This window comes from Dendrobates tinctorius, unplaced genomic scaffold, assembly GCF_039654945.1.
Source record: "Dendrobates tinctorius isolate UK_male_01 unplaced genomic scaffold, ASM3965494v1 ptg000128l, whole genome shotgun sequence".
In the NCBI taxonomy this organism is placed as follows: domain Eukaryota; kingdom Metazoa; phylum Chordata; class Amphibia; order Anura; family Dendrobatidae; genus Dendrobates; species Dendrobates tinctorius.
In genome coordinates this window covers 16,551,400-16,569,781 of record NW_027361796.1, presented here as the reverse complement: position 1 = coordinate 16,569,781, position 18,382 = coordinate 16,551,400, and positions in this window count along the sequence as shown.

The window sequence follows — 18,382 nt, the reverse complement described above, 5'->3', positions numbered from 1 at the left end:
ACGACCAATCAGTGACAGGAGCAGTCCGGCCGCGAATCCCGCATCGCTGATTGGTCGTGCCCGACCAGCTACGACCAATCAGCAACAGGCACAGTCCGGCCGCAAATTGGCGCAGAATTCGAACGACGCACGCCACCCCTACCTTCGGGAGATCGGCGCTAGCTGCTGATCTTCCGACGGTTGCCGTGGGTCATCTCCTGCCGCACAGAGGTCAGCAGCGACGCAGCCGGGAGATGACCGGGGCTAGCCTGATTGGTCGTGGCCGGTCGGGCAACAGGTGCAGTCCGCCCGTGAATTGCAGCGGGATTTGAACCACGCTTTTCTGATTGGTCGCGCCCGGTGACAAATCAGTAATATTGACGCGGAATTTAACCCTCAGATATTCATGTAATGGTGTATATATTTTGATAATCTGTTTAATAATTTCGTTCAGTTGTATTAAGTTCTATGAGCAATAACATTTAATGATAATGTATATAGTTTACCTGGAAAATCCTGTGTATTCATTGCATTATTCTTAAATCTTCATAAATAAACTACATACATATTCTAGAATACCCGATGCGTTAGAATTGGGCCACCATCTAGTGTTGTATAAGACCATAGAGAAGAGCTTTTGTGCAGAAAGTGCCATGTGAATATATTAATAACAGTCCACAATCCATATAGAGATAATTACTAATAAAATAAGTGCAGCTGTGTTCATATTTACTTAATTAACTCACCCAAATAAGGATATGATCCAGCACATGGAGGACACCATGAATACCGAATCCGGAGTTCTAAAATACCAACTGCCTATGTATAAGCGCCTCGTTACACAGACAAAGGCTGACGGCCAATGTTAGAGTGTTTGTGGCATATTTCTTATTCGCGCATACGTGCCTCTCCATTCCGGACATCCCCACGCCATCTTGGATGTGGCACAGAACCTTATGCATCATATTCTCCTTCCGTTCGTTTGCACATAGACATATCAGCGCCATTTTAGATGGGACTCAGACAGACACATCACCCGCCCATTATAGGGCAGATCTGCCCATTAGTTTCTCTTTTCTTCCAGGAAGCATCAGTGTCATACAGTAGGTGGCATGTGACCAACCAACTCAATATTAATAAACTTTATGGCATCATCAAGTCATTGGTATTTTAGAACACCGGACTCGGCATTCATGGTGTCCTCCATGTGCTGGATCATATGTTAATTAAGTAAAGATGAACACAGCTGCACTTATTTTATTAGTAATTATCTCTATATGGATTGTGGACTGTTATTAATATATTCATATGGCACTTTCTGCACAAAAGCTCTTCTCTATGGTCTTATACAACATAAGGTTGTTGCACAATGTATGACTGATAAAATCATGGATATTTTACACTTTGTATTGTAATTACGAATAATCATGGATTGTTAAGTAACTTGTATTTATACTCACCTGTGAGACTCACTGCTTCAGAAAGGCTCAGTGCGAGCCGATACGTCGCCAAGCTCTGTGGGTCTGAATAAAATCCACTTTTTTCACTTTGGAATTTTGGAGTGCTGTCTTCCTTTGTGTTTTTGTCTAAATAGATAGATATGAGATATACATAGATATATATGATATACAGTTAGAGCGATAGATACAGTAGATATGAGGTAATATATAAAGCTCAAAGTGTGTATGTGTGTATGTCCGGGATTGGCATCCGCACCGTCACAGCTACAGCCACAAAATTTGGCACAGTCACACGTCTGGACCCCGAGAGCGTCCTAAGCTATGTTGTGAGGCAAAATGTTAACCCCACGCGTTCCAATTCACCAAACAATTTTGCCCCTATCTACATACTGGGGAAAAAGTGTGTGCGCGTCAAGCCCCGCCCCTCATTATGATGTCACAATGGTTACCATGGCGACGCTGATGTCATCAAGCCCTGCCGCTCATTATGATGTCATAATGGTTGACTATGGGATGGAGGGTGTGTGATGGGTATATGGGCACGGGATATGGGATGGAGGATATGTATGATGGGTATATGGGCACGGTCCTATGGGATGGTGGATATGTTTGTCGGGTATATGGGCACGGGACTATGGGATGGAGGATGTGTGATGGGTATATGGGCACAGGACTATGGGATGGAGGATATGTATGATGGGTATATGGGCATGGGACTATGAGATGGAGGATATGTATGATGGGTATATGGTCACGGGACTATGGGATGGAGGATATGTGATGGGTATATGGGCATGGGACTATGGGATGGAGGATGTGTGATGGGTATATGGGCACTGGACTATGGGATGGAGGATATGTATGATGGGTATATGGGCACTGGACTATGGGATGGAGGATATGTATGACGGGTATATGGGCACGGGACTATGGGATGGCGGATATGTATGATGGGTATATGGGCACGGGATATGGGATGGAGGATATGTGTGATGGGTATATGGGCACTGGACTATGGGATGGCGGATATGTATGATGGGTATATGGGCACGGGATATGGGATGGAGGATATGTGTGATGGGTATATGGGCACGGTCCTATGGGATGGTGGATATGTATGTCGGGTATATGGGCACGGGACTATGGGATGGAGGATGTGTGATGGGTATATGGGCACAGGACTATGGGATGGAGGATATGTATGATGGGTATATGGACATGGGACTATGGGATGGAGGATATGTGATGGGTATATGGGCATGGGACTATGGGATGGAGGATGTGTGATGGGTATATGGGCACTGGACTATGGGATGGAGGATATGTATGATGGGTATATGGGCACTGGACTATGGGATGGAGGATATGTATGACGGGTATATGGGCACGGGCCTATGGGATGGCGGATATGTATGACGGGTATATGGGCACGGGACTATGGGATGGAGGATGTGTGATGGGTATATGGGCACTGGACTATGAGATGGAGGATATGTATGTCGGGTATATGGGCACGGGATTATGGGATGGAGGATGTGTGATGGGTATATGGCACAGAACTATGGGATGGAGGATATGTATGATGGGTATATGGGCATGGGACTATGGGATGGAGGATATGTGATGGGTATATGGGCATGGGACTATGGGATGGAGGATGTGTGATGGGTATATGGGCACTGGACTATGGGATGGAGGATATGTATGACGGGTATATGGGCACTGGACTATGGGATGCAGGATATGTATGACGGGTATATGGGCACGGGCCTATGGGATGGCGGATATGTATGATGGGTATATGGGCAAGGGACTATGGGATGGAGGATATGTGATGGGTACATGGGCATGGGACTATGGGATGGAGGATATGTATGACGGGTATATGGGCACGGGCCTATGGGATGGCGGATATGTATGACGGGTATATGGGCACGGGACTATGGGATGGAGGATGTGTGATGGGTATATGGGCACTGGACTATGAGATGGAGGATATGTATGACAGGTATATGGGCATGGGACTATGAGATGAAGGATGTATGATGGGTATATGGGCACTCGACTATGGGATGGCGAATATGTATGATGGGTATATGGGCATGGGACTATGGGATGGAGAATGTGTATGATGAGTATAAGGGCATGGGCCTATGGGATGGAGGATATGTATGATGGGTATATGGGCACGGGCCTATGGGATGGTGGATATGTATGATGGGTATATGGGCACGGGACTATGGGATGGAGGATAATTATAATTTGTTATAACTAACCACAGTTAGTTACTATGCCCGGGCACCGCCGGGCTCTTCAGCTAGTAAGATATATATGTCTATATATTAAAATGAGTGTATGTATGTGTGTGTGTCAAGCCACTCCCACTCCACATAGCCACATTCACTCCACACGCAAAGCCCCGTATAATAAATATCTAATCTAATATATATATATTATAATATATATACATATATAATAAATATCTAATACATATATATTTCATAGGCACATCTTCTTGACCACAACAGGTTACACTGCCTGTGTTGCCCATAGCAACCAATCAATAAGCATCTTTCATTTCACCAGAGCTGTTTAAAAGATGAGCTGTGATTGGTTGTTATCAGCAACAGTTTTCCTTGTACACAGTTGTGATAACTGAGGCCTATTATTCTTATCATTTCTATGGTGTTATCGCCCTTCTGTAAAGCCGGAAATAACACAGTTTATAACCGTGCCGACACAGACCACCCTCTGACACAGACTGCAGGGGGAGCCCAGAATCAGGAACTTCTCTTTGACTGGCAAGAAGCATCTCATTAACTTAAAATTTAAAACACAGATTAAAATAAGAAACACAAGACGGATATCTCCAACCCAGGTATCATTTTAATCGGTGTAACAGCGCCAACCTGACAATGCCTGGTTCGCTTTAAACTTATTTATACAGCTACAACTAATGCCACTCTAAATTAGTCCTTCTTTATATTTTTTAACTAAATGGTATTACACTCAGGGAGCGGAGCTACCGCACTGAAATGCTCTGTGTTGCAGGGACACAGCGCCTCCACTGTGTACAGACAGGAGGGAACCTGGAAATGGCATACAGGTATATACTATATACAGGGGGAGATGACATACAGGTATATACTATATACAGGTGAGATGACATACAGGTATATACTATATACAGGGGGAGATGACACACAGGTATATACTATATACAGGTGGAGAGGACATAAAGGTATATACTATATACAGGGGAGATGACATAGGGGTATATACTATATACAGGAGGAGATGACATACGGGTATATACTTTATACAGGAGATGACATACAGGTATATACTATATACGGGAGGAGATGACATACAGGTATATACTATATACAGGGGGAGATGACATACAAGTATATACTATATACAGGAGGAGATGACATACAGGTATATACTATATACAGGAGGAGATGACTCACAGATATACACTATATACAGGAGGAGATAACACACAGTGACAATTTATGCGCAATATAATCATTATAATTTGTTATAACTAACCACAGTTAGTTACTATGCCCGGGCAATGCTGGGCTCTTCAGCTAGTATGAAATAAATAGGAAAATAGATATGCATTTTACATGCAGTATATACATAAATGAGTCCACTATTATTACACTACACAGCATGGCATAGTAGTAATAAAACATTACTTATAAATCTGTAAGGTTATATATATATATATATATATATATATATATATATATATATCCAACAATGTAGACCAGCTCACTCCTGTGAACCACCTGGAACCTCAGCAGACCTGGTTAACTCCGTTGTGCCCGGATCTGGATGTAGGAGTCCATCCATACAAATGTGAACAACGACAGAGCAAAGTCCAGCAATAACGTGAGCAATCCAGGATGCTGTTAAAAAATTATTTTCTCTTTCTTTTTATTGATAAATCCATTAAAATACAATGGTCCAAGCAGTTCAAAACAGCAATAACGCAGGAAAGTAGTGCAGATAGGACAAATCCTATCTGCACTACTTTCCTGCATTATTGCTGTTTTGAACTGCTTGGACCATTGTATTTTAATGGATTTATCAATAAAAAGAAAGAGAAAATAATTTTTTAACAGCATCCTGGATTGCTCACGTTATTGCTGGACTTTGCTCTGTCGTTGTTCATATATATATATATATATATATATATATATATATATATATATATATACACATACACACACACACACACACACACACACATATACTGTACATATACATATATATATATATATATATATATACTTAATTCCAGATTATTTGAAAATACAGATCATACATTCTTCAAGCTGCAGTTCTTCTCTTCCCCTGAGGAAAATGATAGATTTTGGTCATACATACTATAATTTAAAGTATTCACTTTAGACAGTTGGTTTGGCCCAGGCCAGATGAATCCTGTATAGTTAGGACTAGTCAGTCCAAGAGTCATATGCACAGTACATTAAAGTATATATGTTTATCTAATGTTTATGGCCACTACTGTCCAGTCCAAGAGTTATATGTTCTGTACAGGATATAAAAAATGTGCCAGAAATATGTAGATGCAGTTTTAACAATCCCCAAATATACATTTTTAAGCTTGCTATTACATTCGCTAGCTGATGATCCCAGTGAAGGCCATTTTCTATAGATTATTACTTCTTGAATGTTCCCAGAAAGATGTGAGAAGCTCATACAGCTGTGGGTTTATTCCCTTGGATTGTGCAGAAAGCTCTCATGTGGACCTGCTGAATCATTTATGTGTCCTTTGCTGTGGAATAGATTTATTTGGATCCTTTAGATTTGCTTCCTTTTTCTTATAATGTAGCAATTTTTCTGTACTAAGTGGTGAGGAGTCAGGTGAAGGTAAATTAACACTGGAAGAAGGTTGACTATGCCTTGTATGTAGGTCATCTTTCTTAATAATAGATGACGATGCTGCATTTGTTGCAAGTATGTCTTTATGTCCTTGGATTTTAGTGGACAGTTCAGGACTTTTTGGTTGAGTCTTTTTTAGTGATGATGATGGGGAAGATGGAACATCACTTGAATGTGAAGAAGGTGAAGACTGGCGACTTTGTCTGTTGGAAATGTCCTCATTTCTGGGGTTGGAATGAAAGGCTGTTGTCCTTGAAGTGTGATCTCCAGTCCCTGGTAGTTTGGGAGATTTATTTGGGCTTCTTTGATGTTGTTTTGGAGGTGATGAGGAAATGCTAGATGGAGAATCGCAGGACTGTGAAGATGGTGAAGGGTGGATGATTTTCTTCTTCTGTATTTCTTCTTTTCTTCCACTAGATGAAAATGATTGTATTAATATAGATTGTTCTTTAGTCTTTTCCTCTTTTGATAAATGATCTCGTCTTTTCTGAAGATGTCTTGGGGGAGATGATGAGCCACCAGCCCTCCTATTTATTGGAGAATTTGGAGCTGCATTGTTCTTTTGATTTTTTTGTGCTCTTTCTGGTGATTGCAACTTCTGAGCACGGGTGGGTGAGCCACCTGGAGATTCTTGATCATGTCTAAGGTTGTTCTTGTGTGGTACCATTTTTTCTGAATTGTTCAAATGAGAAGATTTGGATGATTTTTCTTGAACAGATTCCTGAGTATGATCAGGGTTTGTGGCATTATGTTTATGAGAATCCAACATATTACTGGTACTTACAGAAGATGATTTTTTTGAAGAATCCATCTGTACTGAATTTTTCAGTTTAGGTGCACGATTTTCCTGTTCCGTAGCTTTCCTAACAGCAGGAGGTAATGCAGAGCTTGTGGGTGTTAAAGCCTTCACTATTTGTGAACTTTGAAGGTTATTTTGATGTTTAACAGGACTTTGTTTTCTTGCCTGGGCTGGAGAAGATCCTGTACTTTGAGAACTTGATGGAAGTATTTCATCCTTTTCAATAAATCTACTTTTATGTGAACCAGTTTGGTTTGAGGATTTCTGCTTAATGTCCTTAACAGCTGAATCTGCTTCTGTTTTTGTCCTCTGATTGGAAAGACTGTCTGTCGCATGAGACAGATTATTCACACTGCTAGATGTCTCTTTTTGTTTATCCCCATCAGATATTTTTGGTAAGGAGGCAGATTTGGACTCCCCTGTAGGTGGCGAACTCTCATTTTTAGTAGCATTTTTGATGTTCTGGGAGTTATCCTTAGGCTTAGGTCCCTGAATGACTTGAGATTTGTTTTTTTTATTGCTCTGAGAAGTCGAGCTGTCAGAAGAAGGGTAGTCTTCAAATGGAACCTCTATGTGATGAGTCTTAGGTTTCACTTTTGTTTCCCTTTTTGGACTGGCAGATAGACTGTCATTTTCACTCCCATTATGCTGAGCAGTTTTACTCTGCTCCATACCAAGAGTCTTTGTAGCAACCTCCCCAAGTTTAGTCTTTAGCTGTTCTTGTTGAGATTGTGAATTTTCTTTCATTCCAGCAGAACTGATAGATTCAGCACTTGTGTCCTCATTGGTGTTTACATCGTCATTTGTCTGCGCTGGAAGTCTGTTAGGGCTGTTATCATTACTGTCACCATTATTGTCCTCTTCTTCCAAAGTATCCAGGGCTATAGAATTTTTGGCATGACCTGGTGAGGACCCATGACTTGGGGGATTGTTATCCTTTTTCTCCTTTGATTTATCTGCCTTTCTCCTTGCATCATTATTTCCAGGTATTTCAATAGGTAATTCATTATGCATTCGATAACTTGGTGTGGTGTCAGCTGGCATTTGCCCACTGATATTAGGGTTAGTAAACGTTGTAGGAGGAACTCTATTTGGCTTTCTGGAATATATTTTGAAGGACAAAGGCTGCATTCCAGGGTATTTCCTTTCCACCCATAAACATGACAGCACTAAAAAAAGTATTCCTCCAAAGTAAACAACTGCTCCAACTCCTAAAATTGACAGACCAACTGTCCCAAAAGGATTTAGGTATCCTACCGTCAGCATAGCGACAGCCCCGATGAAGAGTAAACAGGTAATAATGCCAATAGACCACAGGATAATAGGTGGTGGCTTTCTGCTTTTCACAAATCTTCTTGCTGCGGGATAATTTCCAGGGACCATGCAGGGTCCATGTTGACCTCTCATGATCAGTTGTTTCTTCTCTCACGGCTCTCTCTGTACTACTGATGCCTACATACTGATTTTATGTGTTGTCTAATCACCCACAATAAAGGCAGCACTTTGCCCTTCCCAGGTGGAAACACTTCATATGACACAAACTGGAAAAACTGGCTCTCTAACTTGGTTTGTCAATTGCTTTGGGATTACTGTACTGCTTTCATGCTAACATAAACTCTAGTTGAGTAGGTTAAAGTTTCTCTTCCTCTACATGTAAATTAGCCTTGAAGTATCGGTGCATATCCATGAGTGTTAGGACTGATTCAGACGAGTGTTTTTTAAGGACATGTTCTAGCTGAATAAAAATTGACCAGCACACTGATGAATGTAATTAAATACAGAATCAGATGCCAGTTTTTTCACGTGTACCAAGTGTCCAGTTTGTAACCTGCACAATTTTCTAAGAGATAAGAATTGCCTATACATGTATATGGGGGGCACACAAAAAATTGGATCATATGTGAAGCATCCAATTTTTCTGGATATATTGCCACTATTAAATTAGGAAACTATATTTAATTATGTACGTTTTCAAATGTTGCAATAAAAAAGGATGAAAAAGGAAGTCAACAGCTCACCTATTTTTCCAACTTGGTATTTTGGAGATAAGCCACACAGATAAGTGTGATGCAAAGTGTCTGAGCAGCCTATTAATGACGCCCATAGTATTAGCAGGCGGGCTGCTCAGCACCGTACATATGCATCACACAGAAAAAAGCCAAGCCAACATAATGAGTTCTAGCTGCATCCTGCAAAAATGATAAAAAGTGCAAAAAGATAAATAGATATGGGGTATTAGTTACTATTTTGGCCAAATTAGATAAGCTCACAACCCGACGTCAAGGGTCCCCAGATATTGTGAGTGCCGAACGCTAAATCTGAACAGTGAATAAGAAAAAATTCCAAAATACTCAATTGAAGGGTAACTCACCAAAAACCCTGACTGATGCACTGGCAGGATGCAGCAAAGCCCCAATGATAAAGGCTGGGGCAGCACAGGTGCATTCCACTGATGAGAACAGCCAGTATCCCATCAGTGGAATGAACCTGCACCTGATCTTTTTCTTCCTTAATTTATCCGATGGCCAAAAAGATTTAGATCCTGGCTGCATTATCAAAAGGCTACCAACCATATAACGCACAGTGAGGCGTCCTTTCTACAAAAATTTTTTTGGTCCCCACAACTACTCCACACTTAACATTTCCAACCATGAGCTAAGCTCACCCCACAGATGGTCCCCCCATCCACGCCACACTTTATGCTGCCAACAATGAGTTAAGCACACCCCACAGATGGTCCCCCATCCACGCCACACTTTATGCTGCCAACAATGAACTAAGCGCACCCCACAGTTGGTCTCCCATCCACGCCACACTTTATGCTGCCAACAATGAGTTAAGCGCACCCCACAGATGGTCTCCCATCCACGCCACACTTCGCGCTTCTAACAATGAGCTAAGCACACCCCACAGATGGTCCCCATCCACGCCACACTTTATGCTGCCAACAATGAGTTAAGCGCACCCCACAGATGGTCTCCCATCCACGCCACGCTTTGCGCTTCCAACAATGAGCTAAGCACACCCCACAGATGGTCCCCCATCCACGCCACACTTTATGCTGCCAACAATGAGCTAAGCGCACCCCTCAGATGGTCTCCCATCCACGCCACACTTTATGCTGCCAACAATGAGTTAAGCGCACCCCACAGATGGTCTCCCATCCACGCCACACTTCGCGCTTCCAACAATGAGCTAAGCACACCCCACAGATGGTCCCCCATCCACGCCACACTTTATGCTGCCAACAATGAGTTAAGCGCACCCCACAGATGGTCTCCCATCCACGCCACACTTCGCGCTTCCAACAATGAGCTAAGCACACCCCACAGATGATCCCCCATCCACGCCACACTTTATACTGCCAACAATGAGCTAAGCGCACCCCACAGATGGTCTCCCATCCACGCCACACTTTATGCTGCCAACAATGAGTTAAGCGCACCCCACAGATGGTCTCCCATCCACGCCACACTTCGCGCTTCCAACAATGAGCTAAGCACACCCCACAGATGGTCCCCCATCCACGCCACACTTTATGCTGCCAACAATGAGTTAAGCGCACCCCACAGATGGTCCCCCATCCACGCCACACTTTATGCTGCCAACAATGAGTTAAGCACACCCCACAGATGGTCCCCCATCCACGCCACACTTTATGCTGCCAACAATGAACTAAGCGCACCCCACAGATGGTCTCCCATCCACGCCACACTTTATGCTGCCAACAATGAGTTAAGCGCACCCCACAGATGGTCTCCCATCCACGCCACACTTCGCGCTTCTAACAATGAGCTAAGCACACCCCACAGATAGTCCCCATCCACGCCACACTTTATGCTGCCAACAATGAGTTAAGCGCACCCCACAGATGGTCTCCCATCCACGCCACGCTTTGCGCTTCCAACAATGAGCTAAGCACACCCCACAGATGGTCCCCCATCCACGCCACACTTTATGCTGCCAACAATGAGCTAAGCGCACCCCTCAGATGGTCTCCCATCCACGCCACACTTTATGCTGCCAACAATGAGTTAAGCGCACCCCACAGATGGTCTCCCATCCACGCCACACTTCGCGCTTCCAACAATGAGCTAAGCACACCCCACAGATGGTCCCCCATCCACGCCACACTTTATGCTGCCAACAATGAGTTAAGCGCACCCCACAGATGGTCTCCCATCCACGCCACACTTCGCGCTTCCAACAATGAGCTAAGCACACCCCACAGATGATCCCCCATCCACGCCACACTTTATACTGCCAACAATGAGCTAAGCGCACCCCACAGATGGTCTCCCATCCACGCCACACTTTATGCTGCCAACAATGAGTTAAGCGCACCCCACAGATGGTCTCCCATCCACGCCACACTTCGCGCTTCCAACAATGAGCTAAGCACACCCCACAGATGGTCCCCCATCCACGCCACACTTTATGCTGCCAACAATGAGTTAAGCCCACCCCACAGATGGTCCCCCATCCACGCCACACTTTATGCTGCCAACAATGAGTTAAGCACACCCCACAGATGGTCCCCCATCCACGCCACACTTTATGCTGCCAACAATGAGCTAAGCGCACCCCACAGATGGTCTCCCATCCACGCCACACTTTATGCTGCCAACAATGAGTTAATCGCACCCCACAGATGGTCTCCCATCCACGCCACACTTCGCGCTTCCAACAATGAGCTAAGCACACCCCACAGATGGTCCCCATCCACGCCACACTTTATGCTGCCAACAATGAGTTAAGCGCACCCCACAGATGGTCTCCCATCCACGCCACGCTTTGCGCTTCCAACAATGAGCTAAGCACACCCCACAGATGGTCCCCCATCCACGCCACACTTTATGCTGCCAACAATGAGCTAAGCGCACCCCACAGATGGTCTCCCATCCACGCCACACTTTATGCTGCCAACAATGAGTTAAGCGCACCCCACAGATGGTCTCCCATCCACGCCACACTTCGCGCTTCCAACAATGAGCTAAGCACACCCCACAGATGGTCCCCCATCCACGCCACACTTTATGCTGCCAACAATGAGTTAAGCGCACCCCACAGATGGTCCCCCATCCACGCCACACTTTATGCTGCCAACAATGAGTTAAGCACACCCCACAGATGGTCCCCCATCCACGCCACACTTTATGCTGCCAACAATGAGCTAAGCGCACCCCACAGATGGTCTCCCATCCACGCCACACTTTATGCTGCCAACAATGAGTTAAGCGCACCCCACAGATGGTCTCCCATCCACGCCACACTTCGCGCTTCCAACAATGAGCTAAGCACACCCCACAGATGGTCCCCATCCACGCCACACTTTATGCTGCCAACAATGAGTTAAGCGCACCCCACAGATGGTCTCCCATCCACGCCACGCTTTGCGCTTCCAACAATGAGCTAAGCACACCCCACAGATGGTCCCCCATCCACGCCACACTTTGCGCTTCCAACAATGAGCTAAGCACACCCCACAGATGGTCCCCCATCCACGCCACGCTTTGCGCTTCCAACAATGAGCTAAGCACACCCCACAGATGGTCTCCCATCCACGCCACGCTTTGCGCTTCCAACAATGAGCTAAGCACACCCCACAGATGGTCCCCCATCCACGCCACACTTTATGCTGCCAACAATGAGCTAAGCGCACCCCACAGATGGTCTCCCATCCACGCCACACTTTATGCTGCCAACAATGAGTTAAGCGCACCCCACAGATGGTCTCCCATCCACGCCACACTTCGCGCTTCCAACAATGAGCTAAGCACACCCCACAGATGGTCCCCCATCCACGCCACACTTTATGCTGCCAACAATGAGTTAAGCGCACCCCACAGATGGTCCCCCATCCACGCCACACTTTATGCTGCCAACAATGAGTTAAGCACACCCCACAGATGGTCCCCCATCCACGCCACACTTTATGCTGCCAACAATGAGCTAAGCGCACCCCACAGATGGTCTCCCATCCACGCCACACTTTATGCTGCCAACAATGAGTTAAGCGCACCCCACAGATGGTCTCCCATCCACGCCACACTTCGCGCTTCCAACAATGAGCTAAGCACACCCCACAGATGGTCCCCATCCACGCCACACTTTATGCTGCCAACAATGAGTTAAGCGCACCCCACAGATGGTCTCCCATCCACGCCACGCTTTGCGCTTCCAACAATGAGCTAAGCACACCCCACAGATGGTCCCCCATCCACGCCACACTTTATGCTGCCAACAATGAGCTAAGCGCACCCCACAGATGGTCTCCCATCCACGCCACACTTTATGCTGCCAACAATGAGTTAAGCGCACCCCACAGATGGTCTCCCATCCACGCCACACTTCGCGCTTCCAACAATGAGCTAAGCACACCCCACAGATGGTCCCCCATCCACGCCACACTTTATGCTGCCAACAATGAGTTAAGCGCACCCCACAGATGGTCTCCCATCCACGCCACACTTCGCGCTTCCAACAATGAGCTAAGCACACCCCACAGATGATCCCCCGTCCACGCCACACTTTATACTGCCAACAATGAGCTAAGCGCACCCCACAGATGGTCTCCCATCCACGCCACACTTTATGCTGCCAACAATGAGTTAAGCGCACCCCACAGATGGTCTCCCATCCACGCCACACTTCGCGCTTCCAACAATGAGCTAAGCACACCCCACAGATGGTCCCCCATCCACGCCACACTTTATACTGCCAACAATGAGCTAAGCGCACCCCACAGATGGTCTCCCATCCACGCCACACTTTATGCTGCCAACAATGAGTTAAGCGCACCCCACAGATGGTCTCCCATCCACGCCACACTTCGCGCTTCCAACAATGAGCTAAGCACACCCCACAGATGGTCCCCCATCCACGCCACACTTTATGCTGCCAACAATGAGTTAAGCGCACCCCACAGATAGTCCCCCATCCACGCCACACTTTATGCTGCCAACAATGAGTTAAGCGCACCCCACAGATGGTCTCCCATCCACGCCACACTTCGCACTTCCAACAATGAGCTAAGCACACCCCACAGATGATCCCCCATCCACGCCACACTTTATACTGCCAACAATGAGCTAAGCGCACCCCACAGATGGTCTCCCATCCACGCCACACTTTATGCTGCCAACAATGAGCTAAGCGCACCCCACAGATGGTCTCCCATCCTCGGCACACTTCGCGCTTCAAACAATGAGCTAAGCACACCCCACAGATGGTTCCTCCATCCACACCACACTCTACGTTGCCACCTCCACTCGCCGTTTCACCAGGCCACCAAGATGCCTGCACTGGGCATCACACTTACACACATGTAGACCCAGCTTTCCCAAACTCCAGAACGGTTCACTACTTGCACTTTGGCATTTACAGAGTGACATAACCAAGCTATTTTCTGTGCTTGAGATCTTAGGTATGTTAAAATAACAAGGCACAAAACTTAAATTTTTATTTAATATACAAAAACAGTACAATTCTTAAAAAAGTTACAAAAGATGGAATAATAAAAATATATACAAACAGGCAAAAACAGTATAAAATAAAAGGAATAAAATAAAGTACAGGTATGCCTGACAAATTGGATCTGTAAACGCTTCTGGTGGAGGAGAAAATATAGACAGATACATCCTGCTTCGCCTTGGGGCTCATGAGGTTATAGGGAGACAGCTGATTATATTTGATTCTAATCATGCTTTAGCCCTCATTTCTGCTGTGGTATATATTTTTGCCCAGGAGCCTCCTAGAGAAATAATATGACCGTCATCTTACTGAAAATGCTTCAAGCATTCTATGCAAATTGCCTCTTCAGAGAAAAAGAGGACTTGATCTCTATAGCGCCACCTGTTGGTAGTAGCGATCCTACAAGTCACAATCAACCCTTTAACGAGTCTTGTAATATGACTTAGGATAAAAGCCAAATCAGAATCTCAATTTGCAGACACGGTGTTTCGAGCTATTGGCTCTCGTCAGTCCAGAGCCTCTCACCTAGCCAAATCAGTTCTCATACTTTGCACTGACGAGAGCCAATAGCTATTTTTTAGAACAGCCCAATGTTCATTTTTTGTTATTTTCTGTAAATAGTTAAAAATTATATACATTTCTCTTCATGTTTTGAATTAGAAAACAATGTGCAATGTTCCCAATGCTGGAAATAAAAACTAGTATAAAAATTTTGTGATTAACTCATGTTTTTGAACCCTTCTGTATGTCTATGGTTTGGAGTGGGGTTTTTTTTGTGACGCACTGCACCAAAATTGATGTGTTGTATCACATTAAACATGCAACTGGGGGGTTCCTTGATACGCACTGATGCATTTTTCGCAATACTCCATCTCAATGCATTACAGGTCTATTTCTCTTTTTTTTAGCTGTCTCTTTGCCCTTATTGACTCACTCTTACTCTTTGTGCTTATTTTACAATGTACATGACTATTTTTACTGTATTTCCTTCATGTTCTTTATAGGGAAACATTGCTCTTTTTATTTGTTTTTTCCTTTTCCTCATTGAAGTGGACAAAGACTTCTGTGTTTGTGCATTGTTGATGCTGGCTATTCTGCTGGGAGACACCCTGGTAATTTTCTAGGTTTCAACTGTAATGTGCAGAAACAATTCTTAGAAAACATATTACAGTCCCAATCCTTCCTGAGGAAGGTGCAGTTGATTTACTATATGAAATATTGTTCTTACCACCTTACTTGCAATTGCAAATTGTTACGAGTACTTTCTGATTATATCATAAAATGTGATTTTAGACCTACTGTATGTAAGCTAAACGATTTGTTCTAGATACTATATATCGGGGGTCCCCAACCTGTGGCTCAGGTGAGGACTTGTGAGTAGCACCACACAGAAGAACAGATCTGGATGTGCATATAATGGCAGAGGGAGTGGGGAAGATAAATATTGTAAGCTTGAGATAAAATTATACTGCCAGTTAGAGGAGTGCTTTAATCTACAGAGTGGGCCATTTATATGGATATACCTAAATAAAATGGGAATGGTTGGTGAGATCAACATCCTGTTTGTGGCACATTAGTATATGGGAGAGGGGGAACTTTTGAAGATGAGTGGTGACCATGGCGGCCATTTTGAAGTCGGCCATTTTGGATTCAACTTTATTTTTTCCAATGGGAAGAGGTCATGTGACACATCAAACTTATTGAGAATTTCACAAGAAAAACAATGGTGTAATTGCCACAGAAAGCACACCAAGGCCTTGTGCCATTCTCCCTTCTAGGCATTTATACTTACATCTAGGGGCTTCAACGTACGTTTTTGCATCAAGTACACCCATCACACTATAGCATCTACAGGGTGGGACATTTATATGGATGCAAAAAATAGTAGAAAAGAGCGTCACTCACCGGGTAGTGTAGTCAAGGCTTTATTGTAAAAGCATATCAGCGGGAGAATGGGTGCAAAAAGGAGATAGCAACGATGATCATTTCGCGCTACAAAAGCGCTTCCACAGGTTACATGGTGAGCTGCAGGCGGCCAAGGAGGAAATACCCACAACCAGAAGTCCCTCCCACCGGTGCCGCTCACCTGCTGAGCAATCAACAAAACAACAAAAAATATATATATACATAGCTCACATAAGTGAAAACAAAAATATATAATACATATAATAGTGCCGGCTGTGTCTTTTATACACGTATGATGGTTCGGATGTGTGGACTATTGTGATGGTGCTCACCTTCTATTTCTGGACTTTGCATTGCTGATTTTCTATTTGGGCTTGAGCACGCATTTTTTAGCCACTTTCCTGGCCAGACAAATAAGAGTGGCTTTCTTAAAGAGCGCAGTGTGTTCCGACTAATTCCTAATGGAGTCGGCGGCTGTGTCAAGTGGCCTCTTAGCAGGTCGGGAGAACGTGGATGCGTTTTTTAAGGAATGCGATCAACGAGATGAGATTTTCTCTTTGAGTACCAAGAGTTTGGAACACAAATTTGGCATTTTACTGGAAAAGGATATGACGCTTTTTTGGACTAACAACTCTCTCAGTTCTTATATAGACTGTGGCCGTGTGCCTCGGGGTTTAAGAGCTTACAAGGATATATCACATTTTAAAGATAACCCTGATTTCAAGACTGATTGGGAAAATATTTTTCTGGAGTGTTCCCAGAAACTTTTGCAACTGGTCATAAAATATAATGTGCAGTGTTATGAGGATCTGAACAGGGACATACCGTAATTAAAACCAAGGAGGAATTGAAGTCCCGCTTAACTGAACAACAGTGGTCAGTTTTAAATAAAAAAAATGGACACCAAACTTATTCCAATTCAAGCAGATATTAAGCAGAAAAAAAGAGATAAATTTGTCAGAGATAAAGCTGACTTTGAATCAGGACATATCTTCACTTGGAATAAAGCGAATCGTGGCAGCGATAAGATTGGCTGGCCGCGCTTTAGGGGGAATAGGCACCCCAGGAAATATCAAAAAAATCAGAGGGAATATCTAATTACTGATTCTGATTCCTGTTACTGTGACGACAACTCGGTGATGACCAATTTGAGAGATGATACATCGGTTTGTGAATCTGATACTGCACATACTTCCGCAATACACGTCCCTTTAGGCGGAGAACGAGACGAGGGGGCAAGAGGAGGAGGCGTCATGCCCCAGTACAAGAGAAAAATGGCGACTTGGAACAGGAAGGAGAGATAACCCTTCCAGATGATATGGTGATCAATTTAACCGACCATCGTTTATCACCGGCTCACCGTTCTTTATTATCCAAAGGCTTGAATTTTTGCCTTCCCAGGGACTTTGATTTTGTGGACTTTAAGATCGACTTTTTAAGGCAGTCAGAAAAATACATCTGCACAAATCTTTTTTCAAAAAATCTGCCCTCGCCGCACCTGATGTGGTTAGCCCGTGCACTGTGGGTCCATTGGGTTTTCTTGCGGACTCCAGTGCATTTGCAACCATCAGGGAAGATGCGGCTTTATTAAACAGTTTATGTGATGTAAATGCTTCCGCAGAAAACAATGATGCAGGGGTTTTTGAATCTGTTAAACCGTTTACGCAGTGTGTAAAAATCCACATTTATGCCTCCGATTTCTCCAGGCAATGTGATTGATTTGTTTGAAACGCAGGTATTGAAGGATGTAGAGGCTTTGGTTTACAAGAGGGCTCCCTCTAATTTATCCCCTGAGGAAAAGCGAGCTATGTCAGATATCACCAAGTGGTCTGATGCTGTGGTAAGAACC